The sequence below is a fragment of the Pipistrellus hanaki genome (genome assembly GCF_964339955.1).
Source record: "Pipistrellus hanaki genome assembly, chromosome: X".
NCBI classification, from domain to species: domain Eukaryota; kingdom Metazoa; phylum Chordata; class Mammalia; order Chiroptera; family Vespertilionidae; genus Pipistrellus; species Pipistrellus hanaki.
Window position 1 is genome coordinate 64,806,546 of NC_140524.1, and position 8,741 is coordinate 64,815,286.

At 42.9% G+C, this 8,741-nt stretch overlaps 2 pseudogenes across 2 annotated transcripts; one reads left to right on the forward strand and one right to left on the reverse strand.

Moving 5' to 3' along the window:
* Window positions 1-3,113: 3,113 nt before the first annotated feature.
* LOC311614664 (UPF0450 protein C17orf58-like) lies at window positions 3,114-4,027 on the reverse strand (annotated as a pseudogene). Its single transcript has 2 exons — window positions 3,425-4,027; window positions 3,114-3,317 (listed from the first exon to the last, which is right to left on the reverse strand). The product of its transcript is annotated as a UPF0450 protein C17orf58-like (transcript).
* A 2,888-nt stretch (window positions 4,028-6,915) lies between these two features.
* Window positions 6,916-8,279, forward strand: LOC311615458 (neurofilament light polypeptide-like; annotated as a pseudogene). Its single transcript has one exon. The product of its transcript is annotated as a neurofilament light polypeptide-like (transcript).
* Window positions 8,280-8,741: the final 462 nt, after the last annotated feature.

Consider the following 8,741-nt stretch of genomic DNA (forward strand, 5'->3'; position numbering starts at 1 on the left):
CTCCCAGGCATGTGTGCCTGACATGGAATTGAACCTGGGACCCTTTGATCAGCAGGCCGACACTCTATCCGCTGAGCCAAACTAGCCAGGGTTGAAGCACACATTCTATACTTCTCAACCCTTTCAAAGAATTCTGCCCTTCCTGAACTCATAACTAAATACTACACACATTGTGGATTATTGTGGCAGAGGTATCCAGTTATCCAAGGCCTGGTGCTTATGAATTGCTGCGAACCTGAAATGCTGTGTCATAACCACTGCCATTTCACATGCCCCATACTGTCCACGTTGGCCATTGTCACATGAATCCCTGAATTGGTCTGCTTAGACTTTCAATATGGGACAGCATGCTAAAGATCCACCTCAGCTAGAGTCTCAAGATTGCTTTGCTTAAACCTTGAAGTCTGAGCACCTGCTAGGTTGTCCTGGAAGGTGGGAGGTGACGGGGAACCATACTTCAATAATAGTACAGCTTAGGCCAGATAACTTTTTCCTGTGGCAGAAGCACAGCTGTTGGGAAGACTGCTATTGCTGCTGGCTGGGTATTTTTTAAATTAGATATATAATGGAAAGGAAACCTTCACTAACCTCTTGATTCTGCCTTAGTTGCCTACGCTACATTGTCCTTTAGACCCTGAATTTACCCACCTAACACTTCCACTCCCTTGGCTCTCTACCGAGTATTCCTCACTTACCTGAAAATGCCTTAAGGGCAAAAACCTAATCTAGTTTAATTTTTAACCAATCTAATGTTGAAATATCAAGTTGGTGGAAATAATTTAAATTTCCATTAATATGAGAATAATTACCATGGAAATTGTGCAGATACAAAAAAAGAATGAAATAATGCACATCAAGCTATATTTTTGAGTGAAGAAAGCGGCAGAGCAGTATTTAGAGAATACCATTTTTGCACATAGACATAATACATATGTATGTTTGAAACTTGTTTAAGAAGTTCCAATTTTCCTGTATAAACGTGGAGTGCTTTATTTTTTCTAGTAAATGCTCTCAACTGTTTTCTGTAAAATCTTCTTTTTCACTGAATAATGAATTCGTTTAGTAACTACTCAGTTTGTTTCCTCAATTATTCAGTCACTTCCACTCATTGAGAGTTTTATTTTTGGGTTCTGGAAGCTCAGTATGGTCTATTTTTAAACTTTGACATAATTTTAGTTCTAAAGAAGTGTTTTAAAAATAGTACAAAGAATTTCCTTATACCCTACACCCAGCTTTGCTTAATAATTACGGTACATTTATAAAAGCAAAGAAACTTTATTCAGATTTCTTCAGATTTTCCAATAATGCCCTGTTTTTTGTTTTTGTTTCTTTGTTTGTTTGTTTTTCTGTTCCAGGATTAAATCCAGGATACTACGTTGCATTTAGTTAACACGTCTCTTTAGTCTACTCTATTCTGATAGTTTCTCTGATTTTTCTTTATCACCCTGACCATATCACTTTTGAAGAGTGAGGTTATTTTGTAGAATGTTTCTTAATTTGAGTTTGTCTGATGTTTTCTCATAATTAGATTGGGGTTATTGATTTGGGGGAACAATATCACAGAGGTGAAGTACCCTTTTTCATCACAATGTTAGGGTTACATGAAATCAACATGACTGATCACTGATGATATTGACTTTGATAATTTGTTTAAGGAGATATCTGCCAGGTTTCTCCACTTGTAGAGTTACTATATTTTCCTTTTCATCCCTTAGTTGTTAGAAGTCCATATTAAAGAAAAAGGGAATTAAACTCGACCTCTTGGAGGGAGGAGTATAAAAGAATTTGTGGGTATATGTTTAAAACCAACCACTAATAAATATTAGGAATCATATTATTTGAGACTATCCAATTACTCTCAAGTAGTTGATGTGAGAGAGATATGTCGACTGGTGGCCTCCCACACGCACCCCTACAGAGGAGTGAACCTGCAACCCAGGTAACTGACCGTGACCGGAATTGAACTGACACTCTAACCACTGAGCGACACCAGCCAAGGCATTGCATCTATTGTTTTGATGACAAATTATCTGCTATTTTTATTGGGGTTCTCTTGTAAATTAGGAGTCATTTTTCTCTTGCTTCTTTCACTACTTTCCCTTGTCTTTTGCTTTCAGCATTTTTGCCATGTTGTATTTGTTTGTTGGTCCATTGAACTTTCTGGTTAAGTAGATGGATATTTTTCATCAAATTTGGGAAGTTTTCAGAAATTATTTCTTTGAGTATTTTCTGCTCCTTTTTCTCTCTTTCCTGTTCTTTTAAATTCCTATTATGTATTTGTTTGTGCAATTAATAGTGTCCCATATTTCACCCAGACTCTGTTAATTTTTCTTTGTTCTTTTTTTCCCCTTCTGATTTCAAGGCAAGGTTTACTGCTTTACAAACACAAACATGATACTTGGTCTTAATAGAAAAATGACATCAGATACAACCTGAATATATTTAGCATTGGGATAGCTGACAGTTCAGTACAAAACAGGTTTTTTTTAGGATCAGTGAGGCATGAAAAGAAACTGTCTTACACTTCGGTACATCAGAAACACTTGTTTTAAGTAATATTTTGCTTGAATTAAGCCCTTTAATATTCTTTACGTGTAAAACTTCATAACGTGCCTTGGGCTCTGACCCATCTGTTTGATCTATATATATAATATCATACATGTCTTTGACTAGTGCACTTACTGTTATGTACAGAACTTAAAATGTGATGCTGTAGGTATAACATTTGGTTTGATACGTGATATAAACTAATCAAAGTTGTATATCAAATCAAGGAAGTGTTTTTTGTGAACTATTTCTACTGAGGATGTATTTAAATTACAATAATTAAAAATAAACAGCATGAAGCAGTGATCCATTAATGGGACAGGTCAGTAGCTATGTGCATAACTAGCACTAAGAATAACTTTGCCACCGAGCTCAGAAGCATACATTTAAGAAGCATCTTGTAAATAAGAAGCACCTTGTAAATTAGAGTTGGAACTATGCAACTAGTTCATATAAAGGAGCCATGTGCCCTGTTGTAAATGAAGGTCCATTACATGAAGATGGACCTCTCCTGTCTTGATTAATTCCAAGTCTCTTATGATCCAGAAATGCTGGGAATGGTAAATTCAAATGCACTGGGTGTGAATTGCACCTAGAACTTGCACATCCCTTTTCCGGTTAAACCTTTTCACGTAGCTGCTGCTGCTCCAGAGCAGTCCATCTCCTGGGTGAAGGTACCTGGAGGGAGCTGCTGTCTCTTACGGTAGATGTAGCCCATCACAATATACCTGTTTACAACTCTGGACATGTCTTATTACAGCTGGAGGAGTCTAGGGTAAGGTGACCAGACGTCCCGATTTTTAACAATTTGTCCCGTGGCGTTTTAAAATCGAGACTTTTTAAAAATGCCGCGGGACAAATTGTTAAAAATCGGGACGTCTGCTCACCTTAGCTAGGGCTAAGATGTGGACTCGGAAGAAAAAGCCGTCCAGAGTGATGTACAGGCGGTTCATCTTGTACAGCCCGCCCAGGCAGTAGGACTCGCGCTCCTCCAGATCCACCGGACTGGCGTGCGCGCAGGACTCAGCATCGGGCTCCGCGCCTGTTCTCCCCCCCCCCCCCCCCCCCCCGCCCGCTCCCGCCGCCACTGATTCAGGCGCGGCCGGTTGCGGTGAGCGAGGGCGCGCGCAGGCGGGCGCACGGCGGGGCAGCGGGTTCGCGCGCGGCGACGCGGGGTTCTCCGCCTGCGGGAGGCGCGGGCTCGGCGGGCCGGCGGGCGCGCGCGCGCGGCCTTCCGGAAGCCAGTCTGGTTCTCGGCCGGCGGCGGGGGCTTCCGGCGCCGGGGGTCGGACCAGGCGGGAGGAGCGACCTCAGGGGACCCGCTGTTCCTGCGGCCCCGGGCGGGCGGCTTCTCCGCGCTCGGACCGCCGCCGGGATCGGGGTTCCTGTTGTGGGGCAGCGAGGCTTTTCCCTCCACCACTGGGGCTTCTGGAGATGATCAAATGATCAAGCAGAGGAGCCAGAAAGCTCTAGCTGTCATTTTAGCAGACAGGTTCCCATCTTTGTTCTTTTTTCTCTGTGTTCCTCAGAGTACATAAAATCTATGAATCTTAGCACCCACCAATTCTTTTTCCTTCTAGTGCAAGTCTACTGTTGAGCTACTCTAGTAAATTTTTCTCTTTGTATTCCTCAAAATTTCCACTTGTTTCTTCTCTATTGATTTTTTTCTATTTGTTATGACGTTTTCATCATACCTGCCTTTACTTCTTTAATCACAGTTATTTTTTTAAAAAAAAATATATTTTTTTTTATTGATTTCAGAGAGGAAGGGAGAGAGAGAAACATCAATGAGAATCATTGATTGGCTTCCTCCTGCATGCCCCCTAGCGGGGATCGGAGCCCGAAACCTTGCCTGTCCCTTGGCCAGAATCCAACATGGGACTCTTTAGTCCGCAGGCTGAAGCTCTATCCACTGAGCCAAACCAGCTAGGGCAATCACAGTTATTTTTATTCTTAGAAATATCCATATTTATATTGGAAGTATCCATATTTATATTGGAGACTTTGAAGTTTTTGTTAAATTCAACATCTGGTCACTCTCACATGCAGTATCAGTTGCCTGTTTTGCTCCCTATGTATGTGTCAGATTTTCCTGTTTCTCTGCATGTCTTGCATTTTTTTCAGACAATATATTTTATTAACTCTGAATAGTTGGCCCTCTCCTTTTGTGGCTTATTGTTGATATTTTCTTATTTGGTTAGTGGCTGCCTGGATTGTGTGAAGGAAAAGAGCCACATGCTAACCTGACAAGCTCAGGGGAGGCTTGTGTGGCAGTCTTGCAAACTCAGAGACCTAAAATAACCACAAAAGATGTTTTGAAAATTAAATATCTAACTACAAACAGATTATAGTGGGTAGTTATTTCCTAGACCGATATTTCACCTGACAAAGATCAACTTAGATCTTCTTTGCTGAGCCCATTTGCCTTCCTGCCTCTAAGATAACATATCTATGAGATGTCTGGGTAACTTGGAACTTTCCCTTTTTTCTGGAGCCCCTGGGGTACGACCAAATGTGGTGCCTCAAATTCCTTCGTTATCATGTTAATTGATCCTGCACTCACCTGAGTACAGGTCCATCATTTTACTTTTTATCCAACCCCAGGGGTTTCCCACCACTTTGCTTTCTCCTGCCTCCTTACTCCATCACCAATGAATGTCATGTAACTCACCTATGTCCCTCCTTTGATTTCAGTGTATAAATAGAAATGTAACCCCGCCATTATTCGGAGCGTTATCTCAATCCGTTGAGGTTCTGCTTCCCGGCATATGTCGACAGTTTGGCTCAAATAAACTCACTAAAATTCTTTACAGGTTTACATGTTTTTTGTTGTTGTTGTTAACAATTAGTTTACTGATGTCTACTTCCTTCCTGCTAAGTGAATCCTCTTATGTTGCTCCTTGGAGGGCACAGCATTGGGTATACCCACAGTCTCTCTGAGATGACAGTGGTTTCAAAAATCCTCTTTACCATCTCTTTCTCAGAACACACTTGGCTGTTAAGTTCCACTAATAAACTGATTGATTGCTCTATTGTTTTTGACAATGCACTGGGACATCAGTTGCTCCACAGATTCCTGGAATTAAATTTGGCTTCTTTTCAGAGATAGTTTATGAGGGATAAGGAGGGGAATAAACAGGGCAATTATGGAGGATATGTTCTGGAGAGATGCAGGCATTCTCTGATGTTCTGACCAGATGTTCATTTTAGGCAAGCACTGTGAACCTGGGTTTGGTGGTGTAACCTTTATGTCCATTCATGCTTCTCCAGATATAGTCCTGAGCCTAGCACACATGCCTGCCCCCTCCCTTCACAGAGCTTTTTGTTTTACTGTTTCCTTTCTCTAGTTGCATTGGGTTTCCACAACTGCCTTCAGGATACGGGCTTTGTTGTCCTTCTTCCTGCAGACTTAATCTTTGCTTAATAGGGAAAATAGGTCTGGCTGGAATTTCAATAGTGACTGCTGATTCCCATTCCTAACTGGCAAGATGGGGCAAATTTTCTCAGATTTTCTTTGATCTTCCTTGGGAACATCTAGTCCAGTTTCTAAAATAAAGCCTGTAAGAAGAGTGCAAGCCCCTTATGTCTGTGGCCCCAAGGAACTCCAAACTCTCATGCTAGCCCTCACACAGTCTTTAGAAATTCATTAGCAGTTTTTAGCTAAATTTTCTTACTGTCCTACATGTGTTTGGTGGTTTCTATCCCAAATAAACAAAGTTTGGGTACTATTTCTCCCTCCATGAATCTCTCTCTAGATTCTGGGGTAACTATTTGCCCTGTGGACTTAGTTCTCTGGTGGTTTTAAGAAAATTTGTTATTTTGCAGTTTGTCCAAAAATTTTCCTAGGTGTGAGTGGTATTCTTTTCAGCTCTCCATTTGGAGCTGAAACCAAAAATTGTCTTGCTCATTTTACAACTTAAATATAACATCTACACTAATAAAAGAGAAAAATGCTAATTGACCATACCTTCGCTACACCTATAGCCAATCAGGAGTGATATGCAAATTAAGCCAACAAAGATGGAGGGTAAATTTGCATATGCAGGAGGGGCGGGCAGCGCCTGACTCAGCCTGAGGGGTCCAGGTAGCCATTGGTAACCCGGCAGGCCTGGCGAGCAGCACCTGACACTATGGGCGGTGTCCAGTCCACCATGGGTTACCGGGCAGGCCAGGCAGGCAGAGCCTGATGTCACCTGATGGGTCAAGACTGCGATAGGTAACTGGGCAAGGGGGGTGGCAGTGCCTGACGCCACCCACAGTGTCTAGGCAGCCATCGGGACCCTGAGTAGGCTGGGTTGGCCAGTGTCTCTGGGCTGCCTGTGGACACCAGTGGAGCAGGCCAGAGTTGAACATTTTAATGAAAATGGGATGCCTGTGCCCAGCCCACCGCGCCCAGTCCCTGGCGAGGAGAGGGCAGCGGCAGTTAGCAGGCACCAGGGCTTAGAAGGGACTGGGAGCAACCTGCAGGCGTGCTACCAGGAAGAGGTGCTGAACCATGATGACACAGAGGGCTGTCTGATAGAGGAGCGCAAAGGTGTAGATGAGGTGGCTCTCGCTGGCGCTGAGCTTGAAAAGCACACCAATAGCCTGATGGACTAAATCACCTTTCTGAAGAAGGTGCATGAAGAGGAGATCGCTGAGCTGCAGGCTCAGATCCAGTATGCTAAGATCTCTGTGGAAATGGACATGTTCTCCAAGTCCGACCTCTCTGCAGCGCTCAAGGACATGGCATCCAGTAAGAGAAGCTGGCTGCCAAGAACATGCAGAATGCAGAAGAATGGTACAGGAGCCGCTTCACCATGCTGACGGAGAGCACTACCAAGAACACCTACGGGTGCCCGCCACGAAGGAGAAGGTGTCTGAAAGCCGCAGCCTGCTCAAGGCCAAGACCCTGGAGATCAAAGCATGGCGGGGTATGAACCAAGCTCTGGGAAAGCAGCTGCGAGAGCTGGAGGATAAGCAGAACTCTGATGTTAGTGCTATGCAGGACACAATCAACAAATTAGAAAATGAGTTGAGAACTACAGAGAGTGAAATGGCACGATATTTAAAAGAATACCAGGACTGCCTCAATGTGGCTTTGGACATTCACATTGCAGCTTTCAGGAAACTCTTGGGAGGTTAGGAAGCCCAGCTCAGTTTCACCAGCATGGAAAGCATAGCCAGCGGCTACTCCCAGAGTTCCCAAATCTTTGGTTGATCTGCCTAAGGTGGTTTACAGACCAGCTCCTACTTGATGTCCACTAGCTCCTTCCCTTAATACACCAGTAATATCCAGGGGGAGCAGATCGAGGTGGAGAAGACCATTGAGGCTGCAAAAGCCGAGGAAGCTAAGGATGAACACCCCTCTGAAGGAGAAGTTGAAGAGGAGGAGGAGAAGGAGAAGGAACTGGCTGATAAAGAAGAAGAAGAGGAAGAGGAAGAAGGTGCCAAGGAAGAATTTGAGGATGCAAAGGAGGAAGACGAAGGAGATGTAGGTGAAGGAGAAGATTCCCAAGAAGCTGAGTATGAGAAGAAAGATAAAGGTGCTGGGGAGGAGCAAGCAACCAAGAAAAGATTTAGCCCCCTTTCCTTAATTATTTCAGGAATAATCAATCCTGTCACCAACCAAGCAGTTGAGCTCCAGATACTATATGAATGAATAAGTCAATATATGTAAAATTCTGAGGTGACTCAGGTTGGACATTAAATGTTATGCTATGACTTTTCTCCTTATGCAGATTATCTGTTTGCTTGCAGAGTGGCTTCCTGGCTTGCTGCCAGCCTGTGCATGGTCCATGCTTATGAGTTCAGGATCTATGACAATGTGAATAATTCAGATGTTTACAATAAAAACATATGAATTCACTGATGTTAATGTTAAACTTCATGGAAAAAATAGTCCTTTGAGTCTTTGGTGGTTAGAAATTAAAGACCTCAAGTCATGTGTGATAAACAGTAAATAAAGATACACTGAGTGACAAAAAAAAAAAAAAAAAAATCATTAGGGGCCAGGAAACGTTCAAAGAACTGGGGAACCATTCCCAAATTAGGAAGGGAAGTCACAGGGTGTATATTATTGCTATGAATACAGCATTTCCTACTACTTACAACATATACAATATAATGTATTAGATGCCTTCCTATCGCATGAAGTATGTATTCTCATAGAGTAATACTGGTATACATGTTATAGTTATGGCAGTATGTCATAT